This window comes from Nomascus leucogenys, chromosome 17 (genome assembly GCF_006542625.1).
Source record: "Nomascus leucogenys isolate Asia chromosome 17, Asia_NLE_v1, whole genome shotgun sequence".
NCBI classification, from domain to species: Eukaryota; Metazoa; Chordata; class Mammalia; order Primates; family Hylobatidae; genus Nomascus; species Nomascus leucogenys.
This window is the reverse complement of record NC_044397.1, coordinates 34,215,118-34,237,087: the sequence shown is the minus strand read 5'-3', so window position 1 is coordinate 34,237,087 and position 21,970 is coordinate 34,215,118. Positions and strand designations below refer to the sequence as shown.

At 41.7% G+C, this 21,970-nt stretch overlaps 1 protein-coding gene across 4 annotated transcripts in view; it reads right to left on the bottom strand.

The window, feature by feature from the left end:
* TMEM225B (transmembrane protein 225B) overlaps nucleotides 1-21,970 on the bottom strand; it is a 60,400-nt gene that overhangs the window by 20,167 nt on the left and 18,263 nt on the right. For 3 of the 4 annotated variants that reach the window (XM_030796950.1, XM_030796952.1, XM_030796949.1), the window contains exon 2: nucleotides 860-1,072. The gene's annotated coding sequence lies outside the window, so the exon portion shown is untranslated. Of the gene's footprint in view, nucleotides 1-851; nucleotides 1,073-21,970 lie in introns of all 4 variants that reach the window. The other variant, XM_030796951.1, reaches the window with a different exon arrangement.

Here is a 21,970-nt window from a genome sequence, read left to right as displayed (position 1 = left end):
GATACTCCGTCTCAAAAAAAAAAAAAAAAAAAAAAAAAGAACCCATAACACCAGGAGGTAAGAAAAGCTGTGTACCCCGTGGTGGTTCCTGGACCAGCATCTGAGGACCACTGGCTTGGCAGGAGATTCCTGGACCCCAGGCCCCCTTCAGCGCCTGAGCTGCAGCCTCACACCTCCCAGGCCCTGGCACTTCCCGGGAAAGCCCGCAGCTGCTCTGGGGATGAAGGAAGTGGGCGACCTGAAGGGCATCCTAGTTTGGAATGGGAAAGAGACCTTCCCTTCCCACTGTTTCCTCCGGTCATTTGTGGCAACTTGGACTGTACATTGACCCAGGGTAGGGTCAGAGGTTCCTTCCCGTTGACAACCCTCCTCGGCCCTTTCCCCTGAATGCCAGGACTCCGCCCTTCCGCCCCTCCGCCCTATGAAAAAGCCATAGGGATATTTTCAAGACCCCAAGCTGGGCCCTAACTAGGCCATCCGCCCCGAGCCCCTGCCCCGGGCGTCCCACAGCCAGTTAGGCGATGTTCGGCCTTGGGTGGGTAGGGGGATTTCCCCACATCCTCTCCCAACCTGTGGGGCCACCTTGCTCTCCCCCCTACTGGCCTCCCCTCTACCCTTCCCTCCACCTGCGGCACCGTCGTAGAGGGTTTCCCGTCCCAGAGCTGGGCTGCCCTCCAGGCGGGTCACGGGGGGACCCTCGCCCGCCCCTCCAGGCTCCACCGCGCTCCTGGAGCTTCCGTTGGCCCCAGAGGCCCCAGCAGGGGGTTGCCCCGACCCGGGGAGGAGCCCACTGAGCCTGGGCCTCTGAGCGGAGCTCCAACTCCAGCTCTGCGGAGGAGACGCGGGCTCACCTCCCTACCTGCCGCCCTGGCCACCGCACACCTGGCGGGTGGAGTGTGGGGAAACCTGGCCCTGGCGTCTGCCCACAGTACTGGCCTCGCTCACGGTGGGTGGGGGCGGAGGAATAGAGAGCGGGAGGGATATGAATTCAAATCCTAGCTCTGCCATTATACCAGCGTGGAGACTTTGAATAAATTTCCTGTGTCTCCTTCCTGGGTCCTGGGCTTCTAATCTGTAAAATAGAAATAATAATAGTATTAATAATATAGTGTTAATAGTATTAACACTATTATATTAATGATATACTATTAACACTATTATATTAGTAATATAGTGTTGAGTGTTAACACATATTAATAATATAGCGTTAATAGCATTAACCTGGGAGGCAGAGCTTGCAGTGAGCAGAGATGGCGCCACTGCACTCCAGCCTGGGCGACAGAGCGAGATTCTGTCTCAAATAATAACAATAATATAGTGTTAACACTATTATATTAATGATATAGTGTTAATACTATTAACATTATTATATTAATAATATAGTGTTAACACATATTAGTAATGTAGTGTTAACACTATCATATTAAAAATAGTGTTAGTAGTATTAACACTCATATTAATAACTTAGTGTTAACACTATTATATTAATAATATAGTGTCAATAGTATTAACACTATTATATTAATAGTAGCACACTGTGATATTACTAATATCTGTAATGTTAATGATATTCAGTGTTAGCACACTGTGTTAACACACTGTGGTATTACCAACATCTATGATATTCATAGTATTCAGTGTTAGCACACTGTGATATTACTAATATTTGTGACATTAATAATATCCAGTGTTAGCACACTGTTAACACACTGTGATATCACTAATATCTATATTATCTATCATATTAGTGATATCCAGTGTTAGCACACTGTGTTAACACACTGTGATATCACTAATATCTATATTATCTATCATATTAGTGATATCCAGTGTTAGCACACTGTGTTAACACACTGTGATATTACTAATATCTGTGATATTAATAATATCCAGTGTTAGCACACTGTGCTATTACCAATATTTGTGACATTAATAATTTCCAATGTTGGCACACTGCAATGTTAATAATATCTATGATACTAAAAATATCCAGTTTTTGCACCCTGTGGTGTGTTAACAATGTCTATGATATTAATAATATCAAGTGTTAGCACCCTGTGATGTGTTAATAATAATATCTATGATATTAATAAAATCTATTATTAGCACCCTGTGACTTGCTAATAATAATATCCAGTGTTTACACACTGTGTTGTGTTAATATCTATGATATTAATAATATCCAGTGTTAGCACACCATGATAATAATATCCAGTGTTAGCACAGTGTCAGCACATTGTGATATTAATAATTTATATGATATTCATAATATCCAGTGTTAGCACACTGTGTTAGCAAAATGTGATATTAATATCTATGATATTCATAGTGTCCAGTGTTAGCACACTATGATATTAATATTATCTATGATATTCATAATATCCAGTGTTTGTTAGCACAGTGTTATCATACCATGATATTATTCATAATATCCATGATATTAATGCTGATATCCAGTGTTAACACACTATGTTAACACACTGTGATACTATTCATAATATCTGTGATATTACTACTAACACACATTAGATATTAATACTAATATCCAGTGTTAACACACTATGTTAACACACTGTGATATTATTCAGAATATTGATATTACTACTAATGTCCCGTGTTAACACACTGTGATGTTTTTCATGATATCACTAATATCCAGTGTTGACATACTGTGTTAACACACTGTGATATTATTCCTAATATCCACAATATTACTACTGATATCCACTGTTGTTAACACACTGTGATATTATTCATAATATCCAGTGTATTACTATTGATATCCAGGGTGTTAACACAATTAATATCCATGATATTATGAATAATATCACCCTGTGATATCCAGGATTATATCCTGATACTGATCCACTACTGATACCCAAGATGTTAACATATTGTGTTAACACCCTGTGATATTATTCATAACGTCTGTGATGTTACTACTGGTATCCAGGATGTGAACACACTGTGTTAGCACCCTGTGATATCATTCATAATATCCATGATATTACTACTGACATCCAGGGTGATAACACAGTGTTAACACTGTGTTATGTTTGTAACATCATCGATATCACTACTGATATCCAGTTTCACACTGTGATATTAACGAAATAACGCTTCTGATATTTATCGTATCAAAGTGTTTACACAGTGTTTACACAGTGTGATATTAATGAAATATCGCTGTTACATTTATAATATACAGTGTTTCCACACTGTGCTATGTATGAAATATACTATCCAGTGTTTCCACACTGTGCTATGAATGAAATATTATAATGTCCGGTGTTTCCAAACTGTGCAATGAATGAAATATTATACTATGCAGTGTTTCCAAACTGTGCTATGAATGAAATAATATTCAGTGTTTCCACACTGTTCTATGAATCAAATATTATAATATCCAATGTTTCCACACTATGCTACGAATGAAATATTATAATATTCAGTGTTTCCACACAGGGATATGAATGAAATATTATACTATGCAGTGTTTCCACACTGTGCTATGCATGAAATATTAAAATATCCAGTGTTTCCAAACAGGGATATGAATGAAGTATTAAAATATCCAGTGTTTCCACATAGGGGTATGAGTGAAATACTAAAATATCCAGTGTTTCCACAAAGGGATATAAATGAAATATCGCTGTGATATTTTTAATATCCACTGTTCCCACACAGGAATAAAGTTGAAATCTTGCTGTGATATTTATAATAGCCAGTGTTTCCACACAGAGATATAAATGAGATATAGCTGTGATATATATAATATCCAGTGAAATATCAATGATATTTATAATATCCACTGTTTATACATGGAGATACAAATGAAATATCCCTGTGATATTTATAATATCCAGTGTTTCTGCACTGTGATATGAATAAAATATCACCGTAAGATGTATAATATCCAGTGTTTACACACTGTGATATTAATGAAATATCGGTTCTGATATTTCTCAGTTTACACACTGTGATGTTAATGAAATATCCCTTCTGATATTTTTCATATCATGGTGTTTACACAGAGTATTTACACACTGTGATATTAATGAAATATCGCTTCTAATATTTTTCATATCACGGTGTTTACACAATGTTTACACACTCTTATTAAAGAAATATCGCTGCTATTTATCATGTCATAGTGTTTACACAGTGGTTACACACTTTGATATTAATGATATATCTCTTCTGATATCATATCACAGTGTTTACACACAGCATTTACACACAGTGATATTCATGAAATATTGCTGCTGATATATCACAGTGTTTACAGAGTGTGATATAAATGAAATATCACTTCTGATATTTTTTATATCATGGCGTTTACACAGAGTGTTTACACACTGTGATATTAATGGTATATCGCTTCTGATATTTATCATATTACAGAGTTTACACACCGTGATATTAATGAAATACTGCTTCTGAAATTTATCATATCGCAGTGTTTACACACTGTGATATTAATGAAATAACGCTTCTGATATTTATCGTATCAAAGTGTTTACACAGTGTTTACACAGTGTGATATTAATGAAATATCACTTCTGATATTTATGAAATCACAGTGTTTACACAGAGCGTTTACACACTGTGATATTAATGAAATAACACTTCTAATATCATATCACAATGTTCGCACACTGTGATATTAATGAAATATCACTTCTGATATCATATCACAGTGTTTACACACAGTAATATTGATGAAATATCGCTTCTGATAATTATCATATCACAGTGTTTACACAAAGTGTTTACACACTGTGATATTGATGAAATATCATCTCTGATATGTGTCATACCAAAGTGTTTACACAGGTTTACATACTGTCATATTGATGAAATGTCGCTTCTGATATTTATCATGTAACAGTGTTTACACAGAGTGTTTACAGTGGGTGTATATCCTGTGATGATATTATTCATAATATCTAAAAGACATTACTCCTAATATCACAGAGGGTGTACACCATGTGATGATATTATTCACAATATCTAAAAGACATTACTCCTAATATCACAGAGGGTGTACACCATGTGATGATATTATTCAGAATATCTAAAAGACATTACTCCTAATATCACCATGGGTGTACACCCTGTAATACTGTCAACAATATCCAAAAGATATTCCTTCTAATAAAACTGTGGATGTACACCCTGTGATATTATTCACAAAATCTAAAAGATATTACTCCTAATATCACCGTGGGTGTACACCCTGTGATATATTACAAATCAAAAGATATTCTCCTAATAACCGTGGGTACACCCTGTGATATTATTCACAATATCTAAAAGATATTACTCCTAATATCACCGTGGGTGTACACCCTGTGATATTATTCACAAAATCTAAAAGATATTACTCCTAATATCACTGTGGGTGTACACCCTGTGATACTATTGACAATATCCAAAAGATATTCCTCCTAATAAAACCGTGGCCGTACACCCTGTGATATTATTCACAATATCTAAAAGATATTACTCCTAATATCACCGTGGGTGTACACCCTGTGATATTATTCATAATATCTAAAAGATATTACTCCTAATATCAACGTGGATGTACACCCTGTGATACTATTGACGATATCTAAAAGATATTCCTCCTAATAAAAACGTGGATGTACACTCTGTGATATTATTCACAATATCTAAAAGATATTACTCCTAATATCACCATGAGTGTACACCCTGTAACACTATTGACAATATCTAAAAGATATTCCTCCTAATAAAACCATGGATGTACACCCTGTAGCATTATTCACAATATCTAAAAGATATTACAATACTACCAGGGGTGTAGGCATTGTGTGTACAAAATGTGATATTACTCATAATGTCTAAAAGATATTGCTTCTAATATCACCACGGGTGTACACTATGTGTGCACACCTTGTGACATTATAACATCTAAAATATATTATTCCTGATATTACCCTGGGTGTACACCCTGTGTTATTATGCATAATATCTAAAATATATTACTCCTAATATCACCGTGAAAGTACATCCTATGTGTACACCCTGTGATATTATTCGTAATATGTAAAATATAATACTCCTAATATCATTGTGGGTGTATACCCTATGATGATATTATTCATATATCTCAAAGACATTACTCCTAATATCACAGTGGGTGTACACCCTGTGATGACATTACTCATAGTATCTGAAAGATATGACTCCTAATAACACTGTGGATGTACACCCTGTGTGTACACCCTGTGATATTATTCATAATACCTAAAATATATTACTCCTAATATCATCAAGGGTGTATACCCTGTAATCTAATTCACAGTATCTAAGAGATATTACTCATAATATCACCGTGGATGTGCACCATGGGGGTACACCCTGTGATATTATTCATTATATCTAAAAGATATTCCTGCTAATATTACCCTTGGTGTACAACCTGTGATATTATTCATAATACCTAAAAGATATTGCTCCTAATATAAGCGCTGGTGTACACACTGTGATATTATTCATACTATCTGAAAGATATTACTACTAATATGACCATGGGTGTTCACTCAGTGGTGTTATTTATAATATCTAAAAGATATTACTCCTAAAATCATCGTGGGTGTCTACCCTGTGATGTTATTCATAATACATAAAAGATATTACTCATAATATCACCATAGGTGTAGGTGCTGTGTGTACACCCTGTGATATTATTCATAGTATCTAAAAGAAATTACTACTAATATCACCACGGGTATCTACCCTGTGATATTATTTATAATAGGTAAAAGATATTACTCATAATATCACAGTGGGTGAAGACACTGTGTGTACACCCTGTGATATTATTCATAAGATCTAAAAGATATTACTCCTAATATCACCGTGGGCGTACACCCTGTGATGTTATTCATAATATATAAAAGATATTACTCCTAATATCACAGTGGGTCAACACCTGGTGATATTATTTGTAATATCTAAGGGAGACATTACTCCTAATATCACACTGGTTGTACAACCTGGGTGTACACCCGGTGATATTATTCATACTACCTAAGAAAGATATTATTCGTAATATCTAAAAAGATATTACTCCATATATCAAAGTGGGTGTACATCCTGTGATATTATTTATAATATCTAAAGAAGATAGTACACCTAATATCTCAGTGGGTATATATCCTGTATGTAAACCCAGTGATATTACTCATAATATCTAAGGGAGATATTACTCTTAACATCACAGTGGATGTACACCCTTTGTGTACAACCTGTGATATTATTTGTCATATCTAATGGAGCTATTAATCATAATATCCCAGTTATTATTTGTAATATCCAAGGAATATATTACCTCTAATATCACAGTGGCTGTACATCCTGTGTGTAAACCCAGTGATATTATTCATAATATCTAAGGGAGACCTTACTCGTAATATCACAGTGGGTGTATACCCTGTGTGTAAACCCTGTAATATTATTCGTAAAATCTAAGGAAGATATTACTCCTAATATCACAGTGGGTGTACATCCTGTTATACTATTCATAATATCTAAGGGAGATATTGCCTTTAATATCACAGTGGGTGTACAGGCTGTGATATTACTCGTAATACCTAAGGGAGATATTTCTCCTAATATCACAGTGGATGTACACCCTGTGATATTATTTGTAATATGTAAGGGAGATATTACACCTCATATCACAGTGGGTGTACACCGTGTGATATTATTCATAATATCTAAAAGAGATATTACTTCTAATATCATGGTGGGTGTACACCTTGTGATATTATTTCTAATATCCTAGGGAACTAGTTCTATTAATATCACAGTGGGTGTACACTCTGTGATATTATTCAATTATTTGTAATATCTAAGGGAGATATTACTCTTAATATTGCAGTGGGGCCGGGCGCAGTGACTCACGCCTGTAATCCCAGCATTTTGGGAGGCTGAGGCGGGTGGATCATGAGGTCAGGAGATCGGGACCATCCTGACTAACACGGTGAAACCCCGTCTCTACTAAAAAATACAAAAAATTAGCTGGGCGTGGTGGCGGGCGCCTGTAGTCCCAGCTCCTCGGGAGGCTGAGGCAGGAGAATGGCGTGAACCCGGGAGGCGGAGCTTGCAGTGAGTCGAGATCGCGCCACCGCACTCCAGCCTGGCTGACTGAGCGAGGCTTCGTCTCAAAAAAAAAAAATAATAATATTGCAGTGGGGATACACCCTCTGTGATATTATTCGTAATATCCAAGGGAGGAGATAATACTACTTTTAATAATGCAGTGGGTGTACACCCTCTGTGATATTATTCATATTATAAAAGAAAAAAGATGATATTACTACTAATATCACAGTGGGTGAACATCCTCTGTGATATTATTTGTAGTATCAGAGGGAGGAGATGATATTACTTCTAAAATCGCAGTGGATGTACATCTCTCTGATATTATTTGTAATATCCAAGGGAGGAGATATTACTCCTAATGTAACAGTGGGTGTACACCCTTTGTGATATTATTCATAATACTAAAGGGAGGAGATACTACCTGTAATATAGCAGTGGGTGTACACCTTCTGTGATATTATTCATAATATCCGAAAGAGGAGATGATATTACCTGTAATATCACAGTGGGTGTACACTCTCTATAATATTATTCATAATCTCCCAGGGAGGAGATGATATTACTCCTAATATCGCTGGAAGTGTAAACCCTCTGTGATATTATTAGTAATATTTAAGGGGAGAGATATTACTCCTAATATCATAAACATCTTGTGTGTACACCATCTGTGATATTATTCGCAATATCCAAGGGGAGAGATGACATTACTTGTAATATTGTAAATAGCCTGTGTGTACACCCTCTGTGATTATATTCGTAATATCCAGGGGGAAAGGTAATATTACTCCTCACATCACAGGGGCTGTACAGCCTCTGTGATCATATACATAATATCCAACCGGGGATTACTCCTCACATCAAAGGGACTGTACACCCTCTGTGATAATATTCATAATATACAAGGAGGGAGGTGATATTACTGCTCACATCGCAGGGGCTGTACACACTCTGTTATAATTCTAGTAATATCCAAAAGGGGAGGTGATATTACTCCTCACTATGCAGGACTGTACACCCTCTATAATAATATTTGTAATATCAAAGGGCAGAGGTCATATTACTGCTCACAATGCAGGCTCTGTACACCTTCTGTGATATTAGGAGTAATATCCAAGGAGAGGTGATATTTCTCCTTACATCACAGGGGGTGTACACCCTGTGTGATAGTATTTATGATATCAAAAGGGGGAGGTGACATTACTCCTTACATTGCAGGGGGTGTACAACCTATATGATATTATTCGTAATATCCAAAGAAGGAGGTGATATTACTCCTCACAGAGCAGAAGCTGTTCACCCTCTGTGATATTATTCATAATATCCAAGGAGGGAGGTGATATTACTTTTCACATCGCAGGGGGTGTACATCCGCTGCTACATTACTCATAATATCCAAGGAAGGACGTGATATTACTCCTCACATCGCAGGGGCTGTACACCCTCTCTGATAGTATTCGTAATATGAAAAAGGGGAGGTAATATTCTTCCTAATATCCAGGGATGGAGAAGATGATATTACCCCCAATATCACAGGGTGTGTACAATCCCCCTGTGATATTGTTTTTAATATCAGGAGGGGATGGGATGATATTACTCACAATATCGCAGGGAGTATACAACCCCCATGTGATATTGTTCCTAATATCCACAGGAGGAGAGAATGGCATTACTTCCAACAACTCACAGTGTGTACACCCCACTGTGATATTGTTCCTTATATTCAAATTCGGAGAGGATGATATTACTCCAAATATCACAGGGGGGTGTACACCCCTGCTGTGATTTTTTCCTAGTATCTAGGGGGGCAGAGGATGATATTACTCCCAATATTGCAGGAGGTGTACACCCCCACTGTGATATTCTTCCTAATCTCCAGAGGGGGGGAGGATGATATTGCTTCCAATATCACAGGGGTTGCACACCGCCCTGTGATATTGTTCCTAATATCCAGTGAAATAGAGGCTGATATTAGGGGGGAAGAGGATGATATTTCTTCCAATATCACAGGGGTTGTACACCGCCCTGTGAAATTGTTCCTAATATCAAGTGAAATAGAGGCTGATATTAGGGGGGAAGAGTATGATATTACTGCCAATATTGCAGGGAATGTACACCCCACCTGCGATATTGTTCCTAATGGCCAGTGGAAGAGAGGATGATATTACTCTCAATATCGCACCCCACTGTCATATTGTTACTAATACCCAGCAGAAGAGAGGACAATATTTCTCTTAATATTGCAGGGGATGTACACCCCTCTGTGATATTGTTCCTAATATCCAGGGGGGAGAGGATAATATTATTCCAAATATCGTAGGTGTGTACACCCCCTCCCCATGATTTTGTTTCTAATATCGAGAGGGGCAGAAGATAATATTACTCCCAATATCGCAGGGGATGTACATCCCCCCTGTGACATTGTTCCTAATATCCAGGGGGGTGGAGGATATTATTACTCCCATTATTGCAGGGGGTGTATTCCCTCCTGGTGATATTGCTCCTAATATAATGGAGGGGCGACGACAATATTACTCCCAATGTCGCATGGGGTATACACCCCCCGCTGTGATATTGTTCCTAATATCCAAGGAAGGAGAAGATGATATTACTCCAAATATGTCAGGGGGTATACACCCCCCGCTGTGATATTGTTCCTAATATCCAAGGAAGGAGAAGATGATATTACTCCAAATATGTCAGGGGGTGTACACCCCCCTGTGATATTGTTCTTCATATCCAGGGGAGGAGAGAATAATATTATTCCTAATGCCGTAGGAAGTGTACAACACACCCCCGTGATATTGCTCCTAATGTCGAGGGTGGAGAGGAGGATATTACTCCCTATAAAGCAAGGGGTGTACATCCCCCTTGTGATATTGTTAACAGTATTCAGGGGGAGACGATATAATGTCAATATCTCAGGGGGTGTACACACTCCGTGTGATATTTTTCCTAATATCCAGCGGAACAGAGGATGATATTAATCCCAATATCGAAGGGGGTGTACATCCCCCCTGTGATATTGTTCCTTATATGTAGGGGGGAGAGGATGATATTACTCCCAATATCGCAGCGGGTGTACAACCCCCGTGTGATATTGCTCCTAATATCCAAGAGAGGCAGTATGACATTATCCTCAATATTGCAAGGGGTGTACACCCCCTTTGTGATATTGTTCCTAATACATGCACGGGGAGATAATAATATTACTCTGAGTATCGTAAGGGATGTACACACTCCCTGTGATATTATTCCTAATATTCATGAGGGGAGAGAATATTACTACCGATATCGCAGGTGGGGGGAATAACCCTTTGTGATATTGTTTCTAATATCCATGGAGGAAGAGGATGATATTAATCCCAATACCACCGGGAATGTACACTCCCCTGTGATGTTGTTCTTAACATCCAGAAGTGGAGAGGATGATATTACTTTCAATGTCGCAGGGAGTGTACACAACCCTGTAATATAGTTCCTAATATCTGGGAGGGGAGAGGACAATATTACTCCCAATATCACAATCGGTGTACAACCCCCTGTGATATTGTTTCTAATATCCAGGGTGGGGAGAGGATGATATTACACCCAATATCGAAAGGGGTGTAAACCTCCTCTGTGATATTGTTTCTAACATACAGGTGGAGAGAGAATAATATTACTCCAAATATCACAGGGGGTGTACGTCCTCCCTGTGATATTGATAATAATATCCAAGTGGGAAGAGGATGATAGTACCCCCAATATCACAGGGGGTGTACACCCCCCGTGTGATATTGTTCCTAATATCCAAGGGGGTAGAAGATGATATTACTGTCAATATCGCAGGGGGTGTACACCCCGCTGTGACATTGTTCTTAATATCCAGAAGGGGAGAGAATATTACGCCCAATAGCGTAGGGGGTGTACACCCCCATGAGATATTGTTCCTAATATCAACGGGGGGGGAGAGGATGATATTACTCCCAATATCTGAGAAGGTGTACACCCACCCTGTAATATAGTTCCTAATATCCATGGGGAAAGTGGATGATATTACTTCCAATGTCGCAGGGGTTGTACACCACCCCTGTGATATTGTTTCTAATATCCAGAGGGAGAGAAGATGATATTATTTTCAATATCGCAGGGGATGTATACCCTCCTTGTAATATTCTTCCTAATATCCAAAGTGGGTGACAACAATATTACTCCAAATAGGGCAGGGGGTGTACACCCCCCTGTGATATTTTTCCTAATATCCAGAAGAGGAAGATATTATTTCCAATATCACAGGGTGTGTACATCCCCCTGTGATATTGTTTCTAATATCCACAGGGGAGAGGATGATATCACTGTATTGCAGGGGGTGTACCTTCCCCTTTTTATATTAATATATCCGAAAGGGGAGACGATTATATTACTGTCAATATCGTAGTAGGTGTACACCACCTGTGTGATATTTTTCCTAATATCCAGTGGAAGAGAGAATATTAATCCCGATATCGAAGGAGGTGTAAACCCCTTCTGTGATATTGTTTCCTTTTTTTTTTTTTTTTTTTTGAGACGGAGTCTTGCTCTGTCTCCCAGGCTGGAGTGCAGTGGCGCGATATCGGCTCACTGCAACCTCCACCTCCCAGGTTCACGCCATTCTCCTGCCTCAGCCTCCCGCGTAGCTGGGACTACAGGCGCCCACCATCACGCCCGGCTAATTTTTTGTATTTTTAGTAGAGATGGGGTTTCACCATGTTAGCCAGGATGGTCTCGATCTCCTGACCTTGTGATCCGCCCGCCTCGGCCTTCCAAAGTGCTGGGATTACAGGCTTGAGCCACCGCGCCCGGCTGTGATATTGTTTCTAATATTCAAGGGAAGAGAGGATAATATTACTTTCAATATTTCAGGGGGTGTACCCCCTCTCTGTGATATTGTTCCTAATATCCAGTGGGGGAGAGGTTGATATTACTGGGAGAGTACACACACCCTGTGGTATTTTTCCTAATATCCAGGGGGAAGAGGATTATATTACTCCCAATATCGCAGGGGGTGTATACCCCCTTTGTGATATTGTTCCTAATATTTAGTGGGGATAGGATGATATTACTCCCAATATGGCAAAGCGTGTACACACCCCCTGTGATATTGCTTCTAATATCAAAGGAGAAGAGAATGTATTATTCCCAATATCGCAGGAGGTGTACACACCCCTTGTGATACTGTTCCTAATATCCAGTGGGGAAGACAATAATATTACTGTCAATATCGCAGGTGGTGTACACCTTTCCTGTGATATTTTTCCTAATGTCCAGAGGGAAAGAGAATGATATTACTTCCAATATCGCAAAGACGGTACACTCCCCCATGATATTGTTCCTAATATCCAGTAGGGAAGAGGATGGTATCATTCCTAATATCGCAGGGGGTGTAAACCCTCCTTGTGATACTGTTCCTAATATCCAGGGCGGGAGAGGACAATATTAATCCCAACATAGCAAGGGTGTACACCCCAGTGTGATTTTTTTCAACATCCAGGAGAAAAGAGGATGATATTACTCTTAATATCTCAGGGGTTGTACACCTCCCTGTGATACTGTTCTTAGCATCCAGTGGGAAAGAGGATGATATTATTCCCAATACCACAGGGAGTGTTTGCCCCCCTGTGATATTGTTCTTAATATCCAGGAGAGAGAGGATGATATGACTCCCCGTATCACAGAAAGTGTACACCCCACTTGTGATATTGTTAATAATTTCCAGGTGGGGAGACAATTATATTACTGTCAATATCACAGCAGTGTACATTCCCCATGTGACATTCCTTCTAATATCCAGTGGAAGACAGAATGATATTAATCCCAATATCAAAGAAAGTTATTAATCCCAATATCAAATCCCAATATCAAAATCACACACCCTGTGATTTTGTTCATAATATCCAGGGAAGGAGAGGATGACATTACTCCCAATATCGCAGGGGGTGTCCACCCCCTTTGTAGGTGTTCTTCCTTCCTAATACCCAGGAGTAAAGAGTATAATATTACTCTCAATATCGCAAGGGGTGTACACCCCCAGTGTGATATTCTTCCTAATATACAGGGGTGGAGAGGATGATACTACCCCCAATATCGTAGAAGTTGTACACCCCCACTGTGATATTGTTTCTAATACTCAGGTTAGGAGAGGATATTACTCCCAATATCTCAGGGAATGTACACCTTGCCTGTGATATGGTTCTTAATATCCACTGGGAAAGATGATGCTATTACTCCCAATGTCGCAGAGGGTGTACAACACCCCTGCAATATTGTTTCTAATATGTAGGGGGGGAGGAAATGATATTACTCCCAATAGCGCAAGGAGTGTACACCCCCCATGTGATACTGTTCCTAATATCCAGAGGGGGAGAGGATGATATTACTCCCAATATCGCAGGGGGTGTACAACCCCGGGTGATATTGTTCCTAATATCCAGGAAGTAGAGGATATTACTACCAATATCGCAGTTGGTGTAGACCCCCTCTGTACTATTGTTTCTAATTTCCAGTGGGGGAGAAAATATTACTCTTAATATCAAGGGGGTGTACACCCTCCCTGTGATATTGTTCCTAATATCCAGAGAGGGAGAGGATGATATTACTCCCAATAGCTCAGAGAGTGTACACCCCCCCACCGTGATATTGTTCCTAATATCCAGGAGGGGGGGGAAAGGTGATATACTCCCAATATTGCTGGGGTGTACACCACCCCTGTGATATTGTTTATAATATCCAGGGGGGAGAGGATGATATTGCTCCCAATATCGCAGAGGGTGTACACACACCCCTGTGATAGTCTTCCTAATATCCAGAAGAGGAGAGGATGATATTACTTTCAACATCGCAGGGCTTGTACACATCCCTGTGATATTGTTTTTAATATCAAGGGAAGGAGAGGATGATATTACTCCAATATTGAAGGGGGTGTACACCCTCCATTGATATTGTTCCTAATATCCAGGGGGAGAGGAAAATATTACTGCCCATATCGCAGGGGGTGTATACCTCCCCTGTGATTAGGTTCCTAATATCCAGGTGGGGAGAGGATGATATTTCTTCCAATATCACGGAAGGTGTACACCTCCCCTGTGATATTGTTTCTAATATCCAGGGAGGGAAAAGATGATATTACTTCCAATATCGCAGGGCGTGTACACCCCCCTTTGATGTTATTCCTAATATCCTGGGTAGGAGAGGATGTTATTATTCCCAATATCCCAGAGGGTGTAAACTCCCACTGTGATATTGTTTGTAATATCCACAGGCGGAGAGAATGACATTATTCCCAATATCGCAGAGGGTGTACACCCTCACTATGATATTGCTTTTAATATCCAGAAGAGGAGAGGATATTACTCCCAATATTGGAGGGGGTGACCACCCACTCTCTGATATTATTTCTAATACCCAGAAAGGGAGAGGACGATATTACTCCCAATATCGCAGGGGGTGTATCACACCCTGTGATATTGTTCCTAATATCCAAGGGGGAAGAGGATGATATTACTCCAAATATGGCAGAAGGTGTTCACCCCCCTGTTATATTTTTACTAAGAGGTGGAGAGGTTGATATTATTCAGAATTTTGCATGAGGTGTACACTTCGAGATATTGTTCCTAATATTTAGGGAGGAGAGGATATTACTGTCAATATCGCAAGGGGTGTACACTTCCCCTGTGATATTGCTCCTAATATTTAAGAGGAGAGACGATGATGTTACTGTCAATATAGCAGGGGGCATATAGCCCCCTGTGACATTGTTACTAATATCTAGGGGGGAGAGGATGATATTACTCCCAATATCCCAGGGAGGTTATATTTCCCTTGTGATACTGTTTTTAATATCCAAGGGGGAGGCGATGATATTACTGTCAAAATCGCAGGGCGTGTACCCCCCACCTCGTGATATTGTTCCTTATATGCAGGGGGAAAGAGGATGATATTACTTGCAATATTGCAGGAGGTGTACACCCCCGCCCGTGATATTGTTCCTAATATTTAGGTGGGGAGAGGATTATATTACTGTCAATATCGAAAGGGATATACACTCTCCCCCGTGATATTGTTCCAAATATCCAGGTGGGGAGAGGATAATATTATTCCCAATATCGCAGAAGGTGTACACCACCCCTGTAATATTGTCCCTAATAATTATGGTGGGAGAAGATGATGTTACTCCCAATATCGGAGACGGTGTACAACCCCCATGTGATTTTGTTCCTAATATCCAGGAGAAGAGAGGACAATATTACTTCCATTATCGCAGGGGTTGTACGCCCCCACTGTGATATTGTTCTTAATATCCAGGAAAAAAGAGGATGATATTACTCCCTATATCGTAGGGGGTGTACACCCGCACTGTGATATTATAACTAATGTCCAGGGTAGGAGAGGATGATATTACTTCCAATATCACAGGGGGTGTTCACCCCCCCGTGATACTGTTCCTAATATTAAGGATGGGAGAGGCTGGGCACGGTGGCTCACGCTTGTAATCCCAGCACTTTGGGAGGCCGAGGCGGGCGGATCACGAGGTCAGGAGATCGAGACCACGGTGAAACCCCGTCTCTACTAAAAAATACAAAAAATTAGCTGGGCGTGGTGGCGGGCGCCTGTAGTCCCAGCTACTCGGAGAGGCTGAGGCAGGAGAATGGCGTGAACCCGGGAGGCAGAGCTTGCAGTGAGCCGAGATTGAGCCACTGCACTCCAGCCTGGGCGACAGAGCGATACTCCGTCTCAAAAAAAAAAAAAAAAAAAAAAAAAAAGGATGGGAGAAGATGATATTACACCCAATATCGCAGGGAATGTACACCTCGCCCCCTGTGATATTGTTTCTAATATCCAGGGGGAAGAGGACGATATTATTCCCAATATTGCAAGGGGTGTAAACCCCCCTTGAGACATTTCCTAATATCCAGGGGGAGAAAGGATGATATTACTCCCAATAGCTCAGGGGGTGTACACCCCTACTTTGACATTGTGGTTAATATCAGGGAAAGAGAGGATGATATTAACCCCAATATCACAGGGGGTGTACACCGACCCTGTGATATTATTTTTAATATTGAGGGGGGGAGACAATGTTATTCCCAATATTGCAAAAGGTGTACACACATCCAGGGGGGTAGAGGATGATATTACTTCCAATATTGCAGGGTGTGTATACCCTCTTTCTGATATTGTTCCTAATATCCAGAAAGGGAGACGACAATATTATTCACAGTATCACAGAGGGAGTACACTCCCCTATCATATCCGTGTACTTTTTTTTTGTGGGGCGGGGCGGGGGGTGGTGGGCGGGAGATGGAGTCTAACTCTGTCACCCAGGCTGGAATGCTGTGGCACAATTTCAACTCACTGCAACCTCCACCTCCCAGGTTCAAGCAACTGTCCCACCTCAGCTTCTCCGAGTACCCGGGACCACAGGCACACACCACCAGACCTGGCTAATTTTTTTTCATTTTTAGTAGAGACAGGGTTTCACCATATTGGCCAGGCTGGTCTCAAAATCCTGACTTCAAGTGATCTGCATGCCTCAACCTCCCAAAGTGCTGGGATCACAGCCGTGAGCCACCGTGACTGGCCCCAACTTCATTTTCTTTAAATGGCCATACACCTGATGATGGTGGGACAGCAGATTGAAATCAAATTGTTATGAATCGTTTAACTTCCATTTCTCTTAACAGGTGGCTGACCTGTCCATTGTATCCACTCTCGGAGTTGACGCCTTGGGTAGAAAAATGCGCCTTTCCTAACGATGAAGGAGAATGTGAATAGCACAAGAGTCCACTCTTCTTGTACTTGACTCATGGGACATACTTGGCTGGGTTCATGCATTTATTCATTCACACATTTACCTAGCTTCTCCAAATGCCAAGCAAGTTAACAGGTGCTGGTATAACAGATCCTCACAATAGAGCTAGACAGCACTGCTGCAGATTTGCTCCACACAGTGAGAGAGGAAACATTAGCTGCAGGCTTTACTGACATGGGCTACAGCTTCAGGTTACAAAGAAGAAAAAAACAAAAAAAGTCATGGCCGGGCACAGTGGCTCACATCTGTAATCCTAGCATCTTGGTAGGCCAAGGAGAGAGGATAGCTTCATATCAGGAGTTCGAGACCAGCCTGGGCAACATAGTGAGACCCTGTCTCTTAAAAAAAAAAAAAAATTAAATTAGCCGGGCGTGGTTGTGTGGGCCTGTAGTCCCAGCTACTTAGGAGGCTGAGGTGAGAGGATCACCTGAGCCCACGAGGTCGAGGCTGCAGTGAGTTATGATCATGCCATTGCACTCCAGCCTGAGCAACAGAGTGAGACCCTGTCTCAAAAAAAAAAAAAAAGAGAATGGGGTGGAGAAAGGGAAGGAAGAGAGGGAAGGAGGGAGGGAGGGAGGACAGAAGGAAAGGGAAGGAAGGAAGGAAGGAAGGAGGAAGGAAGGAAGGAAGGAAGGAAGGAAAAAAAGTCACTAGTCTTGCAGCACAACGCTTCTAAGTGTAAGGCTAATCTTGTCCATCTGATTTGAGAGCATGGTCAGAGGGACAAATAAACTCTAAATTTTGTCTAAGCCACAAAGATCAGCCGGCTAGATCAGCTCCTCCCCCTTGCTCTTCCGAGGCCCACTGCCCTGGGGACGGACAAATGGAGTCTGGGGACCTCTCCGTGGGCTGGATCCAATCTCCGATGCTGCTGCAGCGCCAAGATCTCGGCACATTCACAACATGATGCAAGAGACGGGCAGTCACTTCAGGAAAGAGAGAGAGAGGGCAGGTACAAGGGCAATGGTAGGCGGAGCTTTCCCAAGAAGGGTGCCCAACCGAGAAGGCGTTAGAAACTGCGTTCTTTCTTCAGGAGGGGATGGACGAAAGCAAAGACCCCTGACCGTGACTGCAGGAACTCAGCCAGGCCCTTAGAAACCGGCGGCGGGCCCCGCCCCTGCGACCAGGAGCCCCGCAAGCTGTGCCCCGCCACCAACCACGTTTCCAGCCGCTACGGCCTGGACCCCTCCTCCGTTCTCCGCACGGGTGCGCACAGCTAGCCCACCCACCCTAGGGGGCTCATGGAAACCGTGGGGTCCGCTGCGCGCACTTCGGAGTCTATTCTGGGCGGCTCGGAGGCCTCATCTCGATCGCGGGCCCTCCAGGAGCCGCTCTGGTCCAGAGCAGGATAGGATGGGGGCTCCCCAAGGGAGGACTGCAGGAAGATGGAACGGGATTTCTTCACCTGCCCTTCATCGCCTAAGTGGGCCTAGACTCTAACTGGCTGTCCCTTCCGTGTCATCGCCACGGTCCCCATGTGCACCCCGTTTGTCCTCCCCTCTTCCTGCCCTATGTCGCCTCCCCCAACTCCCATCTCCTTTCGTGACCGCTGGCCGGGTTGACCCTGCGGGGCCCGCGCACTTAACCCTCAGGCCAGCCTGTCCTCCTCTCCCTGTGTGCACCCCAACACCTCCTAGCTTGGTCTGGAGCATGTATTAGGTTGATGCAAAAGTAATTGCTGTTTTGCAATTTTTTAAATGGCAAAAGCCGCAATTACTTTTGCACCACTTATAAATAGGCAAGGGAAACGTGCAAGAAAAGCCTTAGAGAATGGGCCAAGAGCCAAACACCTAGCCGGCCAGGAGTATGGGCTTGCCAGAGGCATGAGATATACTGAAGCAGAAAAGGAAGAAAAAAGATTAAGGAGACAAATTGTTCGTGATAAGGGGTTTCCTGATAAATTCAGAAACAGCAACTACCAGTTATGGGGCACTTAAACTGACACTATCTAATTAATCCTCACAACGGTCCTGTGCAGGTGGTGGTTTTGTTTTTTACCATCTTACATGCCAGAGCTGCAGCTGGTATGTAACAAAGGCAGCATGTGAACCCCGGCCTGCTCATACCAGAGTGAGGGCATTTAACTGCACCCACAAAGGACAATGGAGGAAGACTGCGTCATTGTAATATGAGCAAATGGGGAAAAGACAAAACAAATGCTTTTATCATGCCCAGGTTGCAAATTTATAAAGATGAATGAAATACACATACAAGAGGCTAACCGTTTTTGTTTGTTGTATTTTTTTTTTTTTTAAGACACAGTCTCACTCTGTCGCCCAGGCTGCAGTGCAGTGGTGCAATCTCGACTCACTGCAACCTCTGCTTCCCAGGTTCTAAGCGATTCTCCTGCTTCAGCCTCCAGAGTAGCTGGGATTACAGGTGCGCACCACCACACCTGGTTAATTTTGTATTTTTAGTAGAGACAGGGTTTCACCACGTTGGCCAGGCTGGTCTTGAACTCCTGACCTCGTGATCCACCCGCTTCGGCCTCCCAAAGTGCTAGGATTACAGGCGTGGGCCACCACACCCAGCCATAGCTAACAGTTTTTTAAAAACAAAGAGAGTAAATAGGAAGTGTCCACAAAATAAAGTTTTAAATGTATGTAGTTTATTTGTAAAGGGTGCCGTTTGTTTGAAATCATTCTTACACTCTTGGATTAAAACACTGGTTCCTTCACACACTTATATTTTGAAGGGAATATAAAATGTGATTCCCTCACACCTGTAATCCCAGCACTTTGGGAGGCCGACGCGGGTGGATCACCTGAGGTCAGAAGTTTGAGACAAGCCTGGCCAACATGGTGAAACTCCGTCTCTACAAAAAATACAAAAATTAGCCAGGTGTGATGGCAGGTGCCTGTAATCCCAGCTACTCAGGAGACTGAGGCAGGAAATCACTTAAACCTGGGAGGCAGAGGTTGCACTGAGCCAAGATCGCATCACTGCACTCCACCCTGGGCGAGAGAGCAAAATTGTTTCAAAAAAAAAAAGTGGTTCCATATGATACAAATGTTAGAAAAAGGACAGATGTCAGTTTGCTGACTCCAGCAGGGAGTTACCTTTTGGGTGGTAGTTCCCACCACAGCCCAGGATGCCAATATTTTCTCTAGTTACATGTTAAGATCTCCAAATCCAGGGCATCCCTCCTCAAACAATGCCAGTTCTACACTGCTAAATGTTTACTGAATGAATGGATGAATGAAGGCAACATTTTTAGATGTGGGAATCCCATAGTGCTTGGTTCTCTAATCCCTAGGGGCCTCGTTTGAACTTGGTTCTTCAACCTCCTCAGTTGCCCACATACTACATCCTACAGTGAGGCATTTCTCCAGACCTCACTTATTACCTTGAAAGTGCCATACTCCCACATATAGGCTTTGACATGCTAGCTCTTTTGCTAAAACTCTCCGTGCTCCTCTTTTGCTAAAACTCTCCGTGCTCCTCTCCCCGTGTTTCCCACCTGTCACCTACTTCTATCCACCCTTTTGCTCAGGCCAAAAACATAGGAATTTTCCCATTACCACTTTGCTCCACTGCTATAACCAGAGGTGATAGTGACTCGTAGCAGGGATACATGCCCACCATCAAGTTCTGGTTATCAGAAAAATATTAAGAGTAAATTTGGTCACTGTGTAATGGAAATGCAAATCTAGTGATGGCAGCAGCGGTATCTTGACAGGAGATATGAAATTTGAGAGCTTTGACCTGTGACCTGCCATTGTCAAAACTGTCCAACCCTGTTTCAGAGCAGGGGTTTGACTAGCTCCCTAAAAAAATCTCAGGATATTCTCTCCTAGTATCCCAGAGAACTCTGGGAGCACTTGAGATTAGTTGCAAACTAATGACAATGAGTCATCAGCGATGTACTAGGGAATGAAGAGCTATCAAACTTCTCTGGGTTTTGAGATCTGTGTAATACCAACATCACTTTGGGGTATATTTTTGTGTGTGTGTTTTCTTCAGACAGAGTCTCACTCTGTCATCCAGGCTGGAGTGCAGCGGAGC